Genomic DNA, 23,126 nt, shown 5'->3' on the forward strand with positions numbered 1-23,126 from the left:
ACATTGATGTTAACATCCATCAAATCGGATATATAGCAAAATATGTGCGATATATATGTCTATCAAAGAGGATATGCTTGAAAAATCTCTTATATGTCGAGAACGGCTGAACGGCTGAACTCACATATGACAGTTCGACAGTTCTCATTAATTCAGAATGGCCTCTTGTCAGGAAAGAAAAAACGTCTAAAAAATCGCATAAAAATACCTCTCTAAAGATGAAAATATTGATTTTGTAAAATTTTCTCATATTTTTTCAATTTTGTCATATTTTTGGCATATTTTCATTTTGAATTAAACATTTGGTAATATTTCTACATCTAACAAAACTAAGTAGTTAGGATATCAGGATATCATATACAGATCGCATTTATGGCCCGATCCTTATGAAATTGTGCATGGGGATAAGATGAGGGTCAGAATAGAAGCCTACTCTTTTTGGAGATAATCGCCATATATTTAGGGGTTGAAATGGACAAAAAAACTGCAAAATTGTCAGCAGGTCGTAATTATCGCCCGATCGCATTTGAATGGAGGTTACCGGACATTGCAAAAGCCAAATAGTTTTGGATGGCCATCCAAAAATATTCAATGTGTGAACTAGTTTGCCAACTTTTGTAGACAAAATACGAAAATATCCATTCCAGTGTCTTTTTGGAGAATTCACAAATACAGGAAAGACGCACTTCTGACTATTTCGTTAAGGCTGATTTCGTTGAAGAATATAGTCAAATGTCTGTATCTCATATAGATGCGTTTAAGTCAAAACCAATAATAAATGTTAATCTTTTGCCACTTCTGAGAGATTATATGTCTTTGGGAAATATTGGTTCCAGATCTAGGAGGACCATTTACGTGCAACATCTTCCTATAAATTGGAAATGAGCAAATTAGATCAAGTTTCTATTATTCGAAAATTAGAACGAAACCTGATGGTTTTCTTTTATTATTTGTCACAATATCTTGTGGAATTCTTTCGAGTATATGGCCTATATAAACTGTATCATTTATTATAGTGTTGTAGGGTATTCAACGGTCGGCCCCGCTCGACTGTAGCCTTTGCTTACTTGTTTTTTCTGTTGTTGCAAAATCGTCAGGCAAAATCCCATTATTGTTGTTTTTATAAAAACAACGTTTGTTTATGAGTGGAGAACGATGGTAATGTTTACCAGGGGGTAAGGCAGGGAATACCTAGGTTTCGGAAAGAGCCACCAATCCTCATCAGTTCCCTTTTTTCTTGTCTGGGATATTCTCCCCAGAAGTTATTTTAAAAATAACTTCTATGACAAAAAACATTTTTTACCCAAGTGACGAGATCGTAAGCTCAATAGAAGAGGAACAAAAGAATTACATAAAACGAAAATTCTTTTGGAAAATCTTCTAAATCTTACAACCGCACTTATAAACATTTACATCTTTCTCCACTTGTTATGCTTTCGTTCAACCTAGATTTAGAAGATTTTCCAAAAGAATTTTCGTTTTATGTAATTCTTTTGTTCCTCTTCTATTGAGCTTACGATCTCGTCACTTGGGTAAAAAATGTTTTTTGTCATAGAAGTTATTTTTTAAAATAACTTCTGGGGAGAATATCCCAGACAAGAAACAAGGGAACTGATGAGGATTGGTGGCTCTTTCCGAAACCTAGGTATTCCCTGCCTTACCCCCTGGTAAACATTACCATCGTTCTCCACTCATAAACAAACGTTGTTTTTATAAAAACAACAATAATGGGATTTTGCCTGACGATTTTGCAACAACAAAATACTATGGTATCCCAAACAAGCAAGCCAAACACTGTTCTATTAATTTTTTCTTTGAATATATTTTTATACCCTCCATCATAGCCCTTATATACTTCGTATAGCCCCTAAATATCGGTACCTCCCGATATTCGGTATTTTGATGATTTAAGCGACTCTATTCAAGGGAATTGTTTCAAATTTCGTATTTGAAGTTCCTAATGAGAAGTACAGCCTATGAAAGAAATTTCTGAGCAGGTCTTCGCATGGCCCTTAAATATCTGTACTTCCCTATATTCCGTATTTTGATGATTATAGCTACATTATTCACTGGAATTGTTAAAATTTCGTACTGGGTACTATAGCCTGTGACAGAAAATTGCTGGTCCAAGTCTTCGCATAGACCCCAAAATAACGGTAACTCCCTACATACGGTATTTTTAAGATTAAAACAGAATTTATATAACGACATTCTATTCTATTATTTATTTATTTATTTTTTTTTTTATTTTGAAAATTTCCAAAATAGTGGAGAATATTCAAAGTCAGCCCCGGCCGAACGTACTGCTTTTTCACTTGTTTTGTTTTTTCTTTAGGACAGTTATGTCCGAAATTCCTTTAATTATTATACCCTCAGCCTACCGACGGTATATATCAGTTGATACGGCCAAAATGTGCCTCTTCGCAATTACTGTTTCAGACCCCAGGTCTCTTTAGGCCAATTCCGTTTCAGTGTCTAGTACTAATTCTCGCAAGAAGAATTCGATTTTCCCCCCAAACTTGGTAGATCGTAATATTATTATCAATATAGACCCACTTTGGAAATGGGCAATATCGGTCAACTCCTTCTGGTGCCTCCCCTACAACAGTATGAAATTTTCAAAGAAAACGATTTAGTGCACAGAAAAGAAAGAATAATCCGATTTTGCTCCAACTTTGCAAATACTATTATTTGCATCAGTGCTAGGTTTGGTGCGAATAAAGGACAATATCGGTCCACTCCATCAAGTACCTCCCCCACAAAGGCTCAAATTTTAAATAAATATAAATATAAGAGTCCGATTGTCTTCAAATTACACACATCAAAATATTTTTATAAATCCAAGGTCTGTTGTGAAGGTGAAATAATGGGGATCACTACTTCTGGTACCTCACCCACAAAGGGCCCAAATTTTGAACATTCATGAAGCTCATAAAACACGAAATTAACATCCGATTCCCACAAAGGGACAAAATTTTGAATATCCATGAAGCTCATAAAACACGAAATTAACATCCTATTTTATTCAGATATGGTATATCTCAATATTTCCATCAACACAATATCTGTTAAAAATATGGTGGAGATCGGATCATTCCTTCTGGTGCCTCCCCCACAAATGGTCAAAGTTTGGAATAACCAAAAAACGATCATAAAATCAGAAATAAGCATCCAGTTCTCTTCATATTTCACACATCACATATTTTTATTAAACCATGGGCTGGTGTAAAGATGGAATGTATCGGTCCACTCCTTCTGAGGCAAAATTTTCAATATCCATGAAGCTCATAAAATGTGAATAAAACGGTTTCATTCAGACTTGGTATATCTCTATATCTCTATGATTCTATCGGATCATTTCTTCTGGTACCTCCCCCATAAAATATCAACGTTTTGAATAACAAAAACGATTATAAAATCCGAAATAATCATTTTATTTCCTTCATATTTCACATATCCCATTATTTCTGCTTATTCTGTGGAGATGGGATATATAGGTCCACTCCTTCTGGTACCCCCCCCCCCCCCCCCTCCACAAAGGGTCAAAATGTTGAATATCTCTGCAGCTCATAAAACGCGAACTTAACATCCGATTCCATTTAGGCTTAGTACATCTCAATATTTACATCAACATGAGATAAAATGGTAGGGATCGGACCATTTCTTCTGGTAACTCCCCCACATATGGCTGAAGGTTTTGAAAAACAAAACGCTCAGAGAAAGCGAAATAAGCATCCATTTCTCTTCAAATTTCAAACATAGAAACATTTTCGCTAACACAAGATCTGTTGTGAAGATGATATATATCTGCGAACCCCTTCTGGTACCTCAACCACAAAGGGTCACAATTTTCAATACTTTCATTGGACATAGCCTGCGAAACAAGCCAGCGAATTCTGTTCAAATTATAACGTCTATGTTCGATTTTCTTGTAAAATTGCCCATATCAATGTTTTTATCTGTAATAGATGAAGTATGACAAGGAAAAAAGCTGTAAGTTCGGCCGGGTCGGACGTTGAATGAATTTGGAAATTTTCAAGAAAATAAAAATTCACTTAAAATCTTAAAAATATCGAATGTAGCCGTTATATTAGGTCTATACGACGACGTGGTCCTGCAGAGGCAAGTTTTGTCATGAGCCATTACAATATTCAAATGCCTCACTTGAAAAAATCGGTGAATAATGTAGCTAAAATCATTAAAATGCCGAATATAGAGAGGTATCATTGTAGGGGGCTATACCAAAACTTGGAGCTGCACAGACAACTTTCTATCATAGGTTCCAGTATCCATTACGAACTTCAAATACCAAATTTGAAACAATTCTGTTGAATATCTCGCTAAAATTATCAAAATACCGAATATCGGGAGGTACCGTTATATTGGGGCTATACGAAGACGCGGACCTGCACAGACAATTTTCTATCATAGGCTTCAAATAGCAAATTTGAAAAATTTCCGGTGAACAATGTCGCTTAAATCACCAAAATACCGAATATTGGGGATATACCAAAATGTGAACCTACGTGGCCTATTTTCAATACCAAAAGTCCTGCAGACATAATATACATTTGAGCAAAGTTTTATCAACCAACTCCTTTTTGTTCGGAAGCTAGAGTGATTTCCACAGACGGACGGACATCGCTAAATCGACATAGAATTTTATGCTCATCAAGAATACAGGGGCCAGTCGTTTGAAAAATCCTAACAGAAGTCAAAATATGTTTAAATAATTGAAGATTGACTGAGGGTATACCTCTGTCGGCATAACCGACTGATACTTTTTAACTTGTTTTTTATTCAATTTTTAAATAATCTTACCTAATGCCCCCAATAATACTTCCCAAACAAACCATCCCCTTTCCTAAGTTCGGTAAAAAAATTCACTCAAGTGTGTTTCAATTAGATTCAGTTTAATTAATTTCTGGTGTAAATAAATTATCAATGTATTAGTGTTTACTTAAAATAATTTATTTAAAAATTTGTCCTTGCTACTGAGGGTAGATGTACCAGACAGCTTTCTTGGCTATTGGTTACATAAACAATGCCATGCAGATTGATAGTTCATCATTAATTTATGTCAATTGTTTATGTTCTTAAATTTAAAAATATTCTATGGTAGTTGTAACAAAAAAAATATTAAATAAATTGTCCTTACCAGGGTTTTGTTGTTTTTGTGGCTTTCCTAAAAAGAAATTATATAATTATTGTTGTGATAAAATATTGAACAACTAATGGGAATAATTAAATGCTTCTAAATGAAATGAATTTTAAATAAAAGGAACAAAAAAATCAAAAACACACACACCACCAAATTAATGACAGGGCGGGCAATGACAATGATTTTTGGAAAATTCCAATACAAGTTGTCTTTAATATATATGTATGTAAATATATATCCCAGTAAGCAGATTTTTACTTGCGTGATGGTGATTACAACTTTGCAAAATGGTAGGATATGAAGGCAATTTATAACCTTTATGTAACATTATGACCTTTGTGTACTGGGCAAAAAAATTAAGCTTTTCCAAAATGTCGACATTTTCGAATGAAACTTTTTCAAATTTTGATGAATATTTCATATTCCTAGAATAGAGTTGGTTTCGTAACATATAATTTCTTGAGTACTCTGGAAATTGTTCACTGGGTTACCGAAATGTGTAAAACTATGAGTGCGTATTTTTGGGAGGGCGTTCGTTATGCTCTTTGATTTCCAAAGTAATCGAAGTCTTAATGGTTCACTTTTAAAGCAATTGTTTTTCACAAACCCACACATATACACATTTAAAATTTGCAATAAGAATATAACAATACAAATTATAATTTATTTTAATTGCTTGATTTTATAATAACAAAGCTGAGAAGAAATTTAAACGGTAGAGATCAAAAACCGCTACGGTATTTTATTTTCTATGGACCATCAGAACACACCAAAAGCATTTAATGTACATTTTATAAGAACATTTTTCAAGGACCATCACAACAATAAGCGTGGATTTTTTAAGAATATTTTTTCATGGACCATCACAACAATAAGCGTGGATTTTTAAGGAATATTTTTTCAAGGACCAGCACAACAATAAGCGTGGATTTTAAAGAATATTTTTTCTAGGTTATTACAGAAAAAAGCGTGGATTTTTAAAGATTATTTTTGCAAGATTTTTACAGAAAATAGCCTGAATAGTTTGAAAATAATACTTTAATGACTATCAGAGAATTTTTTTTCGAGGGCTATTACTAAAAGTATTTTTTTGGGAATAATAAGGCAAGTGCCCGCTACTTCGTCAGAGAAAAATCCACCCTAAAATTTGCATTCGTTCCAACAGTACGTGTTAGGACTTTTTATACCCTACACCACAAAGTGGTCAGGGTATTATGTCTTTGTGCATTAGTGTGTAACAGGCAAAAGGAAACGAGATCGATCCATAGTCCCTTTCGATGATCTGCATAGAATCATTTTCTGAGTTGATTTATGCATGTCAGTCCGTCTGTCCGTCCGTCCGTCTGTCCATGTATTCTTGTGAACAAAATGCAGGTCGCATTTATTATCCGATTGAGATGAAATTTTCCAAACAACATTTGTTTGGCCCAAGGACGAACCCTATTGAAATTGGAGATAATCGGTAAAAATTTAGATATAGCTCCCATATATATCTTCGTCCGATTTCCTTTTATTGTGCATCAAACGTAACGAATAGTATGAAATTCTGCACATACAATCAAATTAGGCCTGAAAATAAGTGTGCCAAATTTGATCGAAATCGGTTGAGATATAGCTATAGCTCCCATATATATTGTTCATCCGATTTGTTATTTTTATCCTCCGCAACCGTAATATGCACTCTGTAACAACAATATTTGGGGAAATATATCAAATGCATCTCAGAAATACCTTTGCTAAATTTTATCGAGATCGGTTCAGATTTGGATATAGCTCCCATATATATCTTCGTCCGATTTACATTTTATTGTGCACCAAACGTCTAATATTTGTCCAAATGGGATGGAATTTGGCACATACGACCGAATTGAGTCTAGAAGGTAGTATGCGAAATTTGGTGAAGATCGGTTCAGATATAGCTATAGCTCCCATATATATTGTTCATCCGATTGTTTATATTTGTTACCCACATCCGTAATATGCACTCCGTAACAACAATATTCAGAAATACCTTTGCTAAATTTTATCGAGATCGGTTCAGATTTGGATATAGCTCCCACATATATCTTTATCTGATTTCAAATTAATTGTGCACAAGTCCGAATTTAAAAGATACAAATGCTTCCACATATTTAGTCCTTTGAACTTTAAATTATAATTATAATCATGGCGTGTATGATTGAATTCTCCCATAAAAACTTTTAATTGTTATGTGGAGCTCAACTAAATTAGCAAAGAGGTGTAGGGTATCATAAAATCGGCCCCGCCCGACCTTAGGGCTTTTTTTACTGGTTATTACTCAAAATATGCAATTATTTACAATTTAACCAAAAATGTTAATCAATACTTTATACCTCGTACACATTTCCAAAGCCACCTTAATACTTTACTCAAAGATACCATAACAATTTTTATCCATTATCCAGGCTACACATTAAAAACTATCCAGATTTCATTTACCATCTGTATACCCAATACCAAACGGTACCAAATATAGTACTATTTAGTATGTGCACTTGTAGTACACATTTCCAAAACCTTAAGCCTCTTTATTTCAATCCTACCACCACAAAGGGCCCTAATACAAAACTTCGAAATTCACCCTTAATCAAACGGTTCCAAATTTAGTACCTTTAGTATAGTTCATAAACTAAGTACAAATTTCCAAAACCACTTTTATATCTCAAACTTAATTTCAAACCTTGATTCTCATGCTCAAATTTCAAGTTTTTAATTCTATTCGTTCCCATAATACCAAATTGTACAATTTTAGAAATTTAGTGGCATTTTAGAACATTTCCAAAATTTTAAGTTCGAACTTCCAATAACTCTTTGGTGCATATATCCTGCACTTCATCACTGACTCTCATTCCAAATTACAGAATCCCAGCTCCATTAGGTGCATCACAATTCCAATTTTTACCAAATTTAGTTCTCTTGAGTACACATAAGTACAAATTTCCAAAGCTTCTATTGTTTCATTCAAATCCAATTTGTACCTAATTTTGTACCATTTAGTGACTTAAGTACAAATTCTCATAACTACCTTCATCATACAGCCCAATAGAAATTTTATTTTCAAATTTCAGGATTCTAAAAACATCGGTGCTCCAAAAATTTAAATTGTACCAAATTAAGTACCATACATTGTGAGATGAAAAACTGCAACCAACTTTAGACTGCTGTCATTTCTAAGCCACTCGTCCGACAGCTGTTAAAATTATTCCAGTGACAGCCCATTATATTGTTTACAAGCCTACTAAAGCATTTTGGTCAGAATTGTTAAGAAAAAAAGTTATACGTGATGTAATTCAAGCGTGATAGTGTGATTTCTTTATATTTGGCTGAAAGCCGTTTACCGGTTACCGTTTCTTTGACGTCGGGCTACTGGTAGCGTAGCCCGACGGAAGAAAACAGCAACATCAGCAGAAATGGTTCGAAAAGTAAAGAGGCGACTTGATCGAAACTCGCGTCACAGTGGCCGAAAACGACTCGTAAGCTGAACATATCGCAATATTCCATTCGGCAAATATTGAAGAATGAGCTCGGGGTAAAGCCATCGAAATTCCAAAAAGTGCAAGAACTTACACCGCAACAGAAAGAAAATAGACTCAAAAGAGCTAAAGAGTTGCTTCGCTTGGCCGAAAGTGGGGAACTGCCAAATTTGATTTTCTCCGTCAGCTGAAAATTTGCGCTTTCGGTTGGCCACAAGAACTCAAGCGCCGACCATGGTGATGGTGTGCGCTGCCATAACAGCCGATGGTCGCTCTCCGCTCGTATTAATCGACCGTGGCATCAAAATAAATGCAGAACATTATCTCGAAAATATTCTGGAGGGTGTATTAAAGCCTTGGGTACGCAAACATTTTGGTCGCAGACCTTGAACATTTCAGCTCCACCCAAGAATGGTCACAAAATGAGGATACTCGCTTTATTTCCAGTGCACAATGGCCATCAAAATCTCCGGATACCAATCCTTTGGACTGTTGTGTCTGGAGTATTTTGGAAAGCGAGGTTGGCACTATTAAATAACAAAGTGTCAATCATCTCAAGCGCTTCTCAGAGAATAAACCAAAATACCGCAGAGCAACATTCGGGCATCGTGTGACGGTTTATAGGCCGTTTGAAAGCTATAATTCATTCCAAAGGTGATCAATTGGAACAAATCTAGACTTATTCTAAAATTTGATGCCATTTCCGACATTTTTTGCTTTCATTCAATAAAATTTGAATAAAAAAGTAAAATGTTGCAGTTTTTTATTTAACCCTGTACAAAGTATACCATATTAAGTACCTTTTAATAACTTTCGTACCTTTCTAGTACGAATATTAAAACACGAAGCCTCATTTAACTCATTCGGACAAAGATTGACACCTCTGTCTGTCAATTACTTTACTCTTTTATTAATATGGATAAATGAACATTGGCAGAGGGTATACATCTCTCTCCCAAAATCGACGAATCCTTTTTAACATGTTTAAGAAGAATGTTTCTTTTAAAATCTTTCGGGCAGACAGTATTGTTTTGATCCTTCATGTCCTCAACTTTTTTCTTATTACCATTTGAATCCCTTTAAAAGCCTCATTACTTCGTCTTGGCCAGATTGTCTTTGATTTCCATTTCCCTTGAATTTGATGGCAAAGGTAATACTTTCGTCCTACATAAATGTTTGTGTACGTATATCCTTTACCTCCTTTCATTCAATATATGCATATATATATGTGTGTGTGTGTCAAACATTACTTTCCCTTGGACGGACAAGAAAACAAGGCGTTTTTCATTTTGTAATGTTATTATGTTGTAATTTGTTTTGTATGACACAATAAAAGCGATATGATCATGGGCGTGAGGTGGGGTAGGGAAAAACAAAAATGAGATTGTAAGGGACAAAACGATTATTGAAGAAAATATTTATGTTCGAACATTGTCATAAGGTCATATATGACCAATAAATTGTTAGCCATTGTTAGGCACTTTTTTTTTGCTTTTATTACTTTAAGATTGTGGGCAATTGGGGCATGAGTGCCGTCTTCGAAAGAAGGCGAAGGTAAACGAGGTCATGACTTTTTACTTTATTTCTAGAAAAATTTTATTATTTGTTTGACGATTAAAAATAAATTAAAAAGTATTAGTCGGTTTTGTCGACAGTCTGAATGGAATCCGATGCTCATTTCGTTGTGGGGACGGTACCAGAAGCAATGCTCCGACATATTCCATCTTCATACCTGGTTTTGTGTTAATAGAAATAATATCGGGATGTGCTGAGTTTAAAAATAAACGGATGCTCATTTTGTGTGAGCCTCATGGTTACTCAAAATGGTGACAGCTTTTCGATGGAAGTGCCAGAAGGGGTGGGGCGAAATATTATATCTTCTCACAAGATCTTGCGTTAGTAATGATATTAGGATATATGAAATTTGAAGAGAATCGGATGATTATTTCGCATTTTTTAGAGATAAAATTATTCAATATCTCGAAGAAATAGTCCGATCTGTTTATAACAGATCTTCTGTCGATGGAAATATTGAGATGTACCAAGTCTGAACGGAATCGGTTGTTAATTTCGTTTTTAATGAGCTTCATGGATATTCAAAATTGTGACCCTTTGTGGGGCAGGTACCAGAAGGAATGGTCCGATATATTCCATCTTCACAGCAGATCTTATGTTAGTAAAATTATGAGATGTGTGCAGTATGAAGAGAACCGGATGCTTATTTGTTAAAACCTTTGACCGTTTGTGATAGAGGTGCCAGATGACAGAAATATTAAAATGTACTAAGTCTGAATGGAATCGGATGTTAAATTCGCCTATGCGAGCCTCATGGATATTCCAAATGCATAATTTTGACCTTTTGTGGGGGATGTACCAGAAGGAGTGGGCGGATATATCCTATCTTCATAGATGATCTTGTGTTAGTAGAAATAATGGCATGTGTGAAATATGCAGAGATCCGGATGTTTATTTCGGATTTTATGGTCGTTTTGGTTATTGTGGGGGATGTACTAGAAGGAATGGTCCGATCTCTATAAACTTGACAACAGATCTTGTGTTGATAGAAATGTGCCAAATCTGAATAGGATCGAATGTTAATTTCGCAGATGCTTATTTCGGATTTTATGATCGTTTTGGTTATTCAAAAATTTTGCCCCATCGTGGGGGGAGGTACCAGAAGAAGTGGTCGGATCTCCACCATCTTTGTAACAGATCTTGTGTTTACGGAAATATTGAATGGAATCGGATGTTAATTTCGCGTTATATGAGCTTCGTGGATATCCAAAATTTTGACCCTTTCTGTGGGAAGTACCAGAAGGAGTGGGCCGCAATTGCCCATTTCCGAACGAAAATGTCAAAATTTTCAAAGAAAATTTTGCGAATCCTAGTATTTTCATCAGTGCTATGTTAGGTGCGAAAATGGACAATATCGGTCCACTCCATCAGGTACCTCTCCCACACAAGGGTCAAAATTTTGAATAATTACAACTCTTATAAAATCTGATGTAAGAGTCCGATTGTATTCAAATTTCACACATCCCAATAATTTGTATTAACCCAAGGTCTGGTGTGAAAATAGAATGTATCGGTCCACTCCTTCTGGTACCTCCCACACTAAATGTCGCACCAGCGAGACAAAATCGACTGCAAATGTCCTGAAACGTATTTGGTCCAAAGAGACCTAGGGTCTAAAACCGTTATTTCGAATAGCATGTTTTGGCTGTATCAAATGCCATGTGGCTGAGGGGATAAAAACCTCATACCGAGTTCACCCAGTCATCTATAGAAAACAATCAGCGTCTCCATGGAAAGGTCACCTTTTAAGGGTTTTGTATTCTACAGAAAAAAAATATTTTTTTTTTTTGAGATAGACTTTTTTTGTTTTCCTCTATCGGAAAAGTAATACCAATTTTGAACACTTCTAAAAAATAAGACCTCATATAAAACCTCAATTTTTTTTTTAATATAATGTATTTTTAAGCAATAAAAATTGAAGTTATTCGATAACAAACGCAATGACTTCCTATTCATTTCAACATGTGTGTTGTTCTTGTATTACTTATATGTTCCACACCAAAAATAACATGACCTATAGGGTCGAATAAAGAACAGAATGAACTTAAAACAATAATGAAAAATTCATAAAAAAATATTCCATATGTTTGTGTTTAATTTCTATCAAAATTATAAAATGTGAGAGAAAAATAGAAAATAAAATATAAATTTTAATTTTATAAAAACATCAATTGTATTTTGTTCTTTGAAAACTCAAATGTTATGCTCTTACGTGAGGTATGGTTTCTACTCAGCAACAGCTCCCTAATGGTTAACTGTTGGCGTCTTTGATGTCTCGTCTTATGAAAATTTATGATTTTCTAATTTCTTAACAATTTTTCAAAACCCATTAGCATTATAACAACAACCCAGAATTATTTTTGTTTTGTTGCTGTATTTTTTTCTTCGTTCCTTTCGCCCTCACATTTCTCCTTAACACGGCAACATTGTCTGAGCTGTTATTATTTCATTGAATTTGACATAAATAAGGTAGAATCATTAATATTCGTTAGTTTATAATTTATACAATGTAGGACATGCACAGTGGATTGGTAGTATTTGTAGCTTCAGAATTGAATTTTAGAACCCCTGGCTTTTGTATAAGTACTGGTAGTAGTGAAACGTTAAATATTAAATACTATGAGGGCTATTGTAAAACACTTTTACAGTTGGGATTTGTAATTAAACTGGAATATATTAGAGAAAGAGATAGGGAATTTGTAACAATTTTAGGAGAGAATATTTATCATCTAATATTTAAACTTTTGTTGAAAATTTAAAGTTTGCGTTGCTTAAAAAATAACATTGAAATAATATGTAACAACTTGTAGCAGTAAAAAGTATCAGTATATCTTCAGCCTATATCAGTTTATAAAATATATTTGGACTTACATTATGTCTATTCAAAATGTTGTCCCTTTATGGGGAATATACCGAACTCACTTCTCATCTAAACTAACTCTGATAACTAACGATTTGGCCTGAAAAAAATTCAAATTCAAAAATTTGACCCTTTGTGGGGAAGGTGCCAGGAGGAGTGGTCCGACATATTCCATCTTCACACCTTGTCTTGTGTTGATAGAAATATTGAGATGTGCCGAGTTTGAAGCAATCGGATGCTCATTTCGCATTTTACAAACTTCATGGTTATCGAAAATTTGGAACCCTTTAGTGGGGAGGTAGCAGAAGTAGTGGACCAATATGCCCCACATGGAAAATATCGGGTTTTAAGTTTAAGATCTCAAAACAAGGAACCTTAATATGGAGCTGTAAGCAATTCTGTAGGTTCAGCTGTGAAATTTTACTTTATAATGCTTGAGATATAAAATGGAATTTTGAACTTTGAACCTCTTTGGATAAATATACCACGCCTTTAAATATAAACCCATTTATGATATATTCAGCTAATAGAAAAATCAATCTTTATATATAAAAGAGTATTAAAATAACTGACTGACTGAGAATCAATGTCAAGAGGGAACGGCTGAAGCTAGGTACCAGTCTTGGTACCTGGGCGTGTGGTAAGGCTGTGTTTTTGAAATTTGCCCTAAAAGGGTACAAAAAGTACTAGAATGTACTAAAAATAGAATACATTGTATTCGACAAACGGAAAGAGCTCGAATTCTGAAATTTTAAATGAGAGTCACTGAAGGAGTGCAAGATAGATGTACAGCAGGATATTTGGAAATTTTAAATTCAAGGTACTAAAGTGGTACTAAACTTTTAAAAAACTTGAAATTTTGATATGAGAATCAAGGTGTGAATGTAAGTCTTATATTTGGTTTTGGTGGTTTTGGAAATGTGCACTAAATGTGGGAACTAAGTTTGAAACAGGTGAAAGGATGAATTTGAATTTTCGAAGCTTTGATATTGGGATCCCTGTTGGTGGTAAGTTTGTGATAAAAAAGTGGCTTTGGAAATGTGTACTACAAGTACACGAAAGTACTAAATAGCACTACATTTTGTACAATTTGGTATTGAGTGAACAGATAGTGCTCGAAATCTGAATATTGGTATTAAGGTCGCCGTTCATGTGTAGCCTGGACATATGAAGGCGGTTTCGGGAATATGTACTATAATTGTACGAAATGTCCTGAATGATACTATATTTGGTGAAGGGATAGAGTTAAGATTCTTAAATTATCTTTTCAGACTATTGATGGTATCTGTGTTTTAGATTTGGCAGAGGTTTGGAAATACGTACCGTAAAATTTGATATTGAGGTATCAGTTGGTATCTGGGATTTAGATATGGATGTAGTTTTGAAATTGTTTTCTTTTACAAAAATTAATAAATGGCACCATATTTGGTATGAAGGGCTGGATTTCTGAAGTTTGGTATTGAAGTCTCTGTCGGTATCTTCGGTGGTCGGTGGTTTTGAAACATTGTACTAAAATTTTACGAAAATTACTAAATAGTACTTAAATTGACACTGGGTGAAAGAATAGAACTGTAACTTGATATGGATGTCAGTTTTGGTATTTGTGTTTGAGAAAAGGTGTTGGTTTTGGATATGAGAAGTATAGTTGTACGAAAAGAATGGTAATAAATTTGTAATTGATTCCTAGGATAGAGCTGATATTTTGAAATTTGATATTAAGGTCTCTGTTCGTACCTGGTGTTGAGATCTGCCGGCGATTTTGCAAATACATACTATAATTGTCGAATAGTACTAAATGATACTAATTTTGGATCACTGTTTATGTCTAGGATGGAGAGATGCAGATTGTTTTGGATATTCGCAATAAATGTTATTAAATTTAGTATTGGGTGACAGGAGAGGACCGAAATTCTGAAATTTTGATATTGTGTTCACTTTTGGTTTCTAGGGTTTACATGTGGAGACGTTGACATAGTTTTGGACAGAAAAATTGGATTTGGGTCCCTTGTGCAAATTGCTTTTACAAATATCGTCCACGGTAAACTTCAAAATGAAAGATTTTGAAGACTTTTTGGTATAAGAGGTTAAAATTATCCCATTATTCTTTCTGGAATAGGAAAAACTTTAATAATATATAAAACCTTAAAAGTCTGATAATTAAATACGACGCTCAAAGACTTTTTTTAATTGTCTAATTAAAAAAATTGTGCATTTTGAGTACTAAAAACGCCTAACACGAACTATTGGAACGGATGTACAATTTTAGGGGGACTTTTCATTGAGAAATAAACATCAGGCGGCCGTGAACGTTATTCTCAATCCACCACCACCGCAGCTTTAATTCAATATCGAGACTCAAGACCTGCATCAATTCTCAATTAGACCCAAGAGTGGTGATACTCACAGTGATAATCGAAATATATGTAACGGTGAATAAGCATAAATAGAGAATACATTAAGTATATAATCATAAAATTAAAATAATGAAAATATTATGAGACTACCTAATTTCTTAAAAGCTGAGAGTCTATTTCTTGCAAATTTGCAGTTCATAAAGAAACGAGCAGTTACGTTGTGAGTTTTTTTAAACATACTATAGACTATATCTATTTTCCACCAGATTTCGTAATCTATACATTTAGGTTGCATACCCTGTAACCACTTCTAATCACTTTCAGATGCAATAGCCTACAGAAGATTTGCAATATTTTAACACTTCAAAATTTATTTAAGTAAGTAAGTAAATTTAAGTAAGTAAATTTATTTAAGTTAGTAAGATTTCATATATTCACTGAAAACGATATTCTTCCAAAAATCACATTTCACTTTTTTATTTTCTGTCTATTGACGAAATCTCAAATTATTGGAAGACTCTAGCTCTAGGTTTAGGCGGATCTGAAAGATACAAAGTTATGATGAATTAGACTTCGATATCATATGTTTTAAACAAATTCTTGAAAATAATCAAGTCAGAGTATTCAAAATATTTGCATTAGTTTGTTAGACAACCTTTCCAACAGCGAAATTATAATTAGCTTAGTTTGGATTTATTTTGGATGCGATGATGTGCTGTGAATTTTGAAAATTATAAATAATTGTTATTATTATGATTTGTAATGCGATTACTTTTCAGAGATATTTTGCTCTGTTAGAATGAAGCAAAAACCGCACTTAAAGAGATATTAATACGATAAATATATATACAATACCACTTGAATACACACACTGAGAATTCACTGCTTTGGGGATAATGAGTTTAGTAGAAGAAGTTATTTTCATTAAAACCAGAATTTAGACAAAACTGAAATTTTGTGTAATGGTTACAAAAATTCAGTTTTGACTAAAATTATGGTTTTAATGAAAATAACTTCTTTTACTAAATGAAACAATATAAATGATAACTAGTTGATGAAGTACACAGTAGCGTATACGCTACGGAACAAAGAATTTAAGTTGGTTTGGTAATCATACGCCAAGTGGTACAAATAACCTACATAGTAATGTATGTGCATAATAAGGTTCTGATCATTTTCAAGAATGTTTGATTTCTGTGTTTTTATTTGAAAAAAAAATCTGAAAGGATCAGAATTATCATATTTTTCCGCACTAAAACCTGATTAATAATTATTAGAGATAAAATGGACTCTCACTCACTTCAATATTCGGCGTCTAACTATGAAAATAAACATAACTCAACCTCCATATACCGTTTGACACACTTTTACCTTTATGTAATCAATTTCACATTCTCAATCAGAAAAACTGTAAAACTAAACTGCATTTTTTCCTACCAAATCACATAACCTCATTGTTGTTACAGAAAAGTGCGAATGTATGTAATAATAACCCGCGTTACAATTGTTTTTTGCCAACCACTGTGGTTGGTTGTTGCTACGAGGTGGTGTACCTTTTTACGAGAGTTTAAATAAATATTTTTGTTGTGATTTCATTTACAATAGAACAAAAAAAGTTTGGCGTAAAAGACCAAATGAAAAAGGATGCGGTCGATAATGAAATGCCCTACAATACAAATAGATGATAAAGGTATATAACCGTAGGAGAAACTAAACAAACAAGGAGGTAAAAAATAATTCTACTGGTTTTAGGTTCCTTTATGTGTAGAACCATTCATGGTTCTTCGGTATATATAGGCCGTTACACAGGTTCGCTATAGAAAAATTGTCACTGTTTGGCTATAGGCAAAATACATTTTGTAGGTCTTCTATCTTCGACCTATCTTCTATGGACAGAAGAACTTTCGCAGCCTTTCTGTGGATTTAAGGGACTATATTTTTTATGGATACAGCACTTATATTGGTCTTCTGTTGATAAAAGTCTTGGGAAAGGTTATCTATAAAATAGAAGGTTATCTGTTACTTATAGAAGACCTTTCAAAGGTGATCTAAGGAGGGGAACATTTCTCTACTGATATAATATCTTTTAAAAGTTGGAACTTCTGTTATTATTAAAATAAAATGTTCTTTCTCATTTTTATATAAACGAATGATGAGCCGCTTAACCAACGGCGAAACGCGTTGCATAGTGGTGAGTGTGTGATAGTGTCTATCTGGCTTTCCTTTTCACTGCAAATTCCTGATCATTAAGCTCGTCTCGAAAGAGAAAACAAACACATAAATCATAAAACATATGATCTTCGCCTTAACAAGGCAAAACTCAAAAATTCAGCCGAGCCTGGCTGTGGGATTTGAACCGCGGACCTCGGTGTGCAGCCAACTAGAAGTTGCCGTCTCTACGTTCAGAGCCATTAACCCGTCTTCCTAAAGCAGCACTAAAAAAACAAGTGTATGCATTGGAAGCAATGTAGTTGTTGTGGACAAAAAATCCATCACTACAAAAACAAAAACTTTGCTGTGAAAAAGATCTGCCAATAGAACTTGAGTCGAACCTGGAGAGTTTCTAGTGTATAATTCGTATATGCTAATTTGCAATAAGTTCGAAATATATACTACTTACCAGAGAACGGCCCTTGTAAGCCATCATCCACACCAAATATGCCTGATGAGCCGCTTAACCAACGGCGAAACGCGTCGCATAGTGGTGAGTGTGTGATAGTGTCTATCTGGCTTTCCTTTTCACTGCAAATTCCTGATCATTAAGCTCGTCTCGAAAGAGAAAACAAACACTTGAATTTTAACATAGTTGAATAAAATTCTGCAGGTCTTCTGTTAACAAATATTTTTTGACAGTCGGAATACCTTTGGAAGAAAGTGGACCGTCCACTCATCCTTAGGAAAATATCTTAATTTCAATCTTTTGAAGTGTATTTTACAAAATATTTCAAGAAATTGATACAAATCCTCCACGAACAACGTTTGTTGTTGTGATGGTCCTTGAGAAAAATATTCTTTGAAAAATAAACGTATGTTGTTGTGATGGTCCTTGAAAAAAAATATTCTTTGAAAAATAAACGTCTGTTGTTGTGATGGTCCTTGAAAAAAATATTCTTTGAAAAATCCACATTTGTTGTTGTGATGGTCCTTGAAAAAAATTTCTTTTGAAAATCCACTCCCATTGTCCTGATGGTCCATGAAAAAATTATTCCTTGAAAATCCCCGCTCATTGTTCTGATGGTCCATGAAACAAATATTCTTTGAAAATCCACGCTCATTGTCCTCTTGGTCCATGAAAAAAATATTCTTTGAAAATTCAAGCTCATTGTCCTGATGGCCCTTGAAAACATGTTCTTTTGAAAATCCACGTCTGTTGTTGTTATGGTCCATGAAAAAAATATTCTTTGAAAATTCAAGCTCATTGTCCTGATGGTCCTTGAAAAAATGTTCTTTTGAAAATCCACGTCTGTTTTTGTTATGGTCCATGAAAAAAATATTCTTCGAAAATTCAAGCTCATTGTCCTGATGGTCCTTGAAAAAATGTTCTTTTGAAAATCCACGTCTGTTGTTGTAATGGTCCTTGAAAAAATATTCATTTGAAAATTCAAGCTCATTGTTGTGATGGTCCTTGAAAAAATATTATTTTGAAAATCCTCGTTTGTTGGTATAGGACTCCACGTTTGTGGGTCCTTGAAAAAATATTCTTTTGAAAATTCACGCTCATTGGATAGTCCTTGAAAAAATATTCTTTTGAAAATCCACGTTTGCTGGTCTAGGACTCCACGTTTATGGGTCCTTGAAAAAATATTCAAAAATTCACGTTTGAAAAAATATTCAAAAATTCACGTTTATTGGTCTCTAGGTCCTTCAAAAATATCCACATTTATTTATCAGTTGATCCTTGAGAAAATACGCTTTAAAATCCGCGTTGTTTTGTCAGTTGATCATTAAATAATCCACGTTTATAAATCCTACAAAAAATATCCTTAAAACATCTACATTTATAAATCCTTAAAAAATATCTTTAAAATATCCACGTTTGTTGGTCCTTAAAAATCCACGTTTATTAATCCTTGAAAAAATATCTTTAATATATCCACGTTTGTTAATCCTTGAAAAAATATCCTTAAAAAATCCACGTTTGTTTGTCCTTAAAAAATTCACGTTTGTTTGTCCTTAAAAAATTCACGTTTATTAATCCTTGAAAAAATATCTTTAAAATATCCACATTTATTGACCCTTGAAAAAATATCCTTAAAAAATCCACGTTTACTAATCCTTGAAGAAATGTCCTTAAAAAATCAACGTTTACTAATCCTTGAAAAAATATCCTTAAAAAAATCCACGTTTTTTAATCCTTGAAAAATATCCTTAAAAATCCACGTTCATTAGTCAGTTGATCCTTGAAGAAATGTCCTTAAAAAATCCACGTTTACTAATCCTTGAAAAAATATCCTTAAAAAAATCCACGTTTTTTAATCCTTGAAAAATATCCTTAAAAAATCCACGTTCATTAGTCAGTTGATCCTTGAAAAAATATCCTTAAAAAAATCCACGTTTTTTAATCCTTGAAAAATATCCTTAAAAAATCCACGTTTATTAATCCTTGAAAAATATCCTTAAAAAATCCACGTTCATTAGTCAGTTGATCCTTGAAAAAATATCCTTAAAAATCCACGTTTATTAATCCTTGAAAAAATATCCTTAAAAATCCACGTTTATTAATCCTTGAAAAAATATCCTTAAAAATCCACGTTTATTAATCCTTGAAAAAATATCCTTAAAGTATCCACGTTTATTAATCCTTGAAATAATGTCCTTGAAAAAATATCCTTAAAAAATCCACGTTTATTAATCCTTGAAAAAATATTCTTAAAAAATCCACGTTTAATAATCCTTGAAAAAATATCCTTAAAAATCCACGTTTATTAATCCTTGAAAAATATCATTAAAAAATCCACGTTTATTAAACCTTGAAAAAATATCCTTAAAAAATCCACGTTTATTAGTCCTAGAAAAAATATCCTTAAAAATCCACGTTTATTAATCCTTGGAAAAATATCCTTAAAAACCCACGTTTATTAATCCTTGAAAAAATATCCTTAAAAATCCACGTTTATTAATCCTTGAAAAAATATCCTTTTTAAAATTCACGTTTATTAATCCTTGAAAAAATATCCTTAAAAAATCCACGTTTATTAATCCTTGAAAAATATCCTTAAAAATCCACGATTATTAGTTTGTTGACCCCTAAAAAAATACACTTAAGAAATCTACATTTATTGTTCAGCTGATTCTTGAAAAAGATCCTTAAACATTCAGGTTTATTGCCAGTTGATCAAAAGAAATCCTTAAAATATCCAATCTATCGGTCAGTTGGTCCGTAAAATAATACACGTCATCCATTCTTCAGTCGATCCTTGAAAAATGATATTTGAAAAATTTACGTTTTTGGAGAGTTTATCCTTGAAAAGGCCCCAATATATCTTTTGCCCCATTGTAGAGTGTATAAACTTACATACACACACATACCTATATATACGCGTTAAAATTGCACACACACGCACGCATTTACCTTCACAGCTCAGCCTTGCTACTCAGCGATGAGTTGATGCGCTTTCAACGCGTCAACACCTTTTCATTTATCGGCTTCAGGACAAGAGGAGATAGCTCCCTAACTGTACACTTCAACAACATGTTGAAGCAACATGAAATACCACTCAACGCCGTTCGGGAACAATGGTGAACTGCAAAAAAAAAGAACGAAATGAAATCAAACAAATAGGAAAACTGAGAACAACAGAAAAAATATGGTGTGAAAATATGAATAAAAGTGAGAAAAAAAGCGCACACACTCGCTCACCTGCCCTCCCTCCCTTCTTCGAACTGGATGAAAATGGAAAAGTTTCATCTTTCCGTACTTGAATTTATGTTTCATTTCAATGAATGTATCTTTCACGTTCAGGAGTTGAATGGTTGGCGGGAGGGTTTGAGGGGGGAAATACTTACACACTCACACACACATTTGCACATATTTCATATTCAATTTATATTCCGGGGGAAAAATAACTCACACATTTACGCGATTTCCGTCCACCCGTCACCCAGCGAACCATAAAAAGGGCAAATAAATCAGTTTTACCATTACTGTCACATTGTTGTTGTTGTTGGTGGTGGCGATGGTGTTCTTGTTTGGTTTATATTAAGTATTTAATGGATCTGTGATGCTCCGCATTCACGCATTAATTTCATTGGCGTGAATTACAATTGCACCTTTATCTCTCTCACTCTCTCTCTCTCTCGCCCCTCACCCTCATCTCTCGGTGTGAGCAGCAACATTGTTAAAAGTTCACTTGCCATGATGATTATGATTTATTAGGTGAATAATGTTACACCATCAAGGTGGGGAGTGTTGAAGGACAACGTGGAAAAGTTATGGATAGATAAATATTTATTAATATTTTTTTTCGAAATTTATAAAATTATTTTAAAATCAATCATTTAACTGAAACCGATTGGGGAGGACTTCGATGTTTAGGAAGTTGTCTCGCCACAACGTGACCAGGCAATTTTTGTAAATGTGATTATTTGTCAATTGCCCGAAAGCGGGAGGGGCTAATTTATGTAATGAAGGAAATATGGTTTAAATTAATTTGCTGTTGTTTTTCATATAATTGAAATTCTATGATATAATTAATTGGGATGTCTTTTTCTTCTCTAAAATAATTGCCCTAATTGATTGCAAGCAATATGATCGGGCATATTGGCAGGGGAAGAAAAATAATTAAAATGAAAATTAAAGGCGGAACAATTTATGACCTGTTTGAGAACTATTAATTGTTTATGCTGTCCATAAATATATGAAAGCGGGATGTATAAAATTTTAATTTGTTGTAAATTTTTGAGTCAATTTACCCGTGCATTTTTGTTAGCAAAATACATGTTGAAATTGGTAAACATCTGTCCAGATTAAGATGTAGCTTCCACATTTATATTCGCCCGATTTCGTGTTTATTGTGCACCAAATACGTAATACATGCCAAAATTTGATAAAAACAGGTTAAAAAGTATCAGTCGGTTTTGCCGACAGATGTATACCCTCAGCCAATGTTCGATTATTTGAAATATAATTTGATTTGTAGATGCTGAAGGAATGGGCCATTATTGTCCATTTCATATCGGACCTAAATGAATATGATATAAACATTGCGTGGTGCCTATATTGGTTACTTACCTGACTTTCGCAAATTATGACAGATAAAGTATTGGACATTGTGAGCCTTTTTGGGTGAGGTACCAGAAGAGGTATCACTTTCACAACAGATCTTGTGTTAGCCAAAACGCTTTCTGTGAGCGTTTTTTTCTAAATCTTGAACCCTAGTTACAAGAAGAAATGGCCTTTTATGAGCTTCTAGAGGCACTAGAAGGAATAGACTGATATATCCCATTTTCATAGTAAATCTTAGTAGAAATAAATGGATGTGTGAAATATGAAGAGAACCGGATGCTCATTTCGCTTTCCTTGATTCGTTTGTTTTTCAAAAATCTACAGGGAGAGACGAAAAAACTGCAATCAATTTCAGACTGCTGTCATTTCTAAGCCACTCGTCCGACAGCTGTTAAAATTATTCCAGTGACAGCTCATTATATTATTTACAAGCGTACAAAATCATTTTGGTGAGAAT

The 23,126-nt window shown here is 33.7% G+C and overlaps 1 protein-coding gene across 1 annotated transcript in view; it reads right to left on the bottom strand.

The window, feature by feature from the left end:
- The window catches only part of LOC109612222 (carbonic anhydrase 6-like), an 82,865-nt gene extending 61,692 nt beyond the window's left edge, over positions 1–21,173 (bottom strand). Inside the window, exons 1-2 of the mRNA XM_059118396.1 lie at positions 21,017–21,173; positions 5,159–5,185 (exon numbers count right to left, since the gene is read on the bottom strand). The gene's annotated coding sequence lies outside the window, so the exon portion shown is untranslated. The remainder of the gene's footprint in view (positions 1–5,158; positions 5,186–21,016) is intronic.
- Positions 21,174–23,126: the final 1,953 nt, after the last annotated feature.

The sequence above is a fragment of the Musca domestica genome, unplaced genomic scaffold (assembly GCF_030504385.1).
Source record: "Musca domestica strain aabys unplaced genomic scaffold, Musca_domestica.polishedcontigs.V.1.1 127, whole genome shotgun sequence".
NCBI classification, from domain to species: Eukaryota; Metazoa; Arthropoda; class Insecta; order Diptera; family Muscidae; genus Musca; species Musca domestica.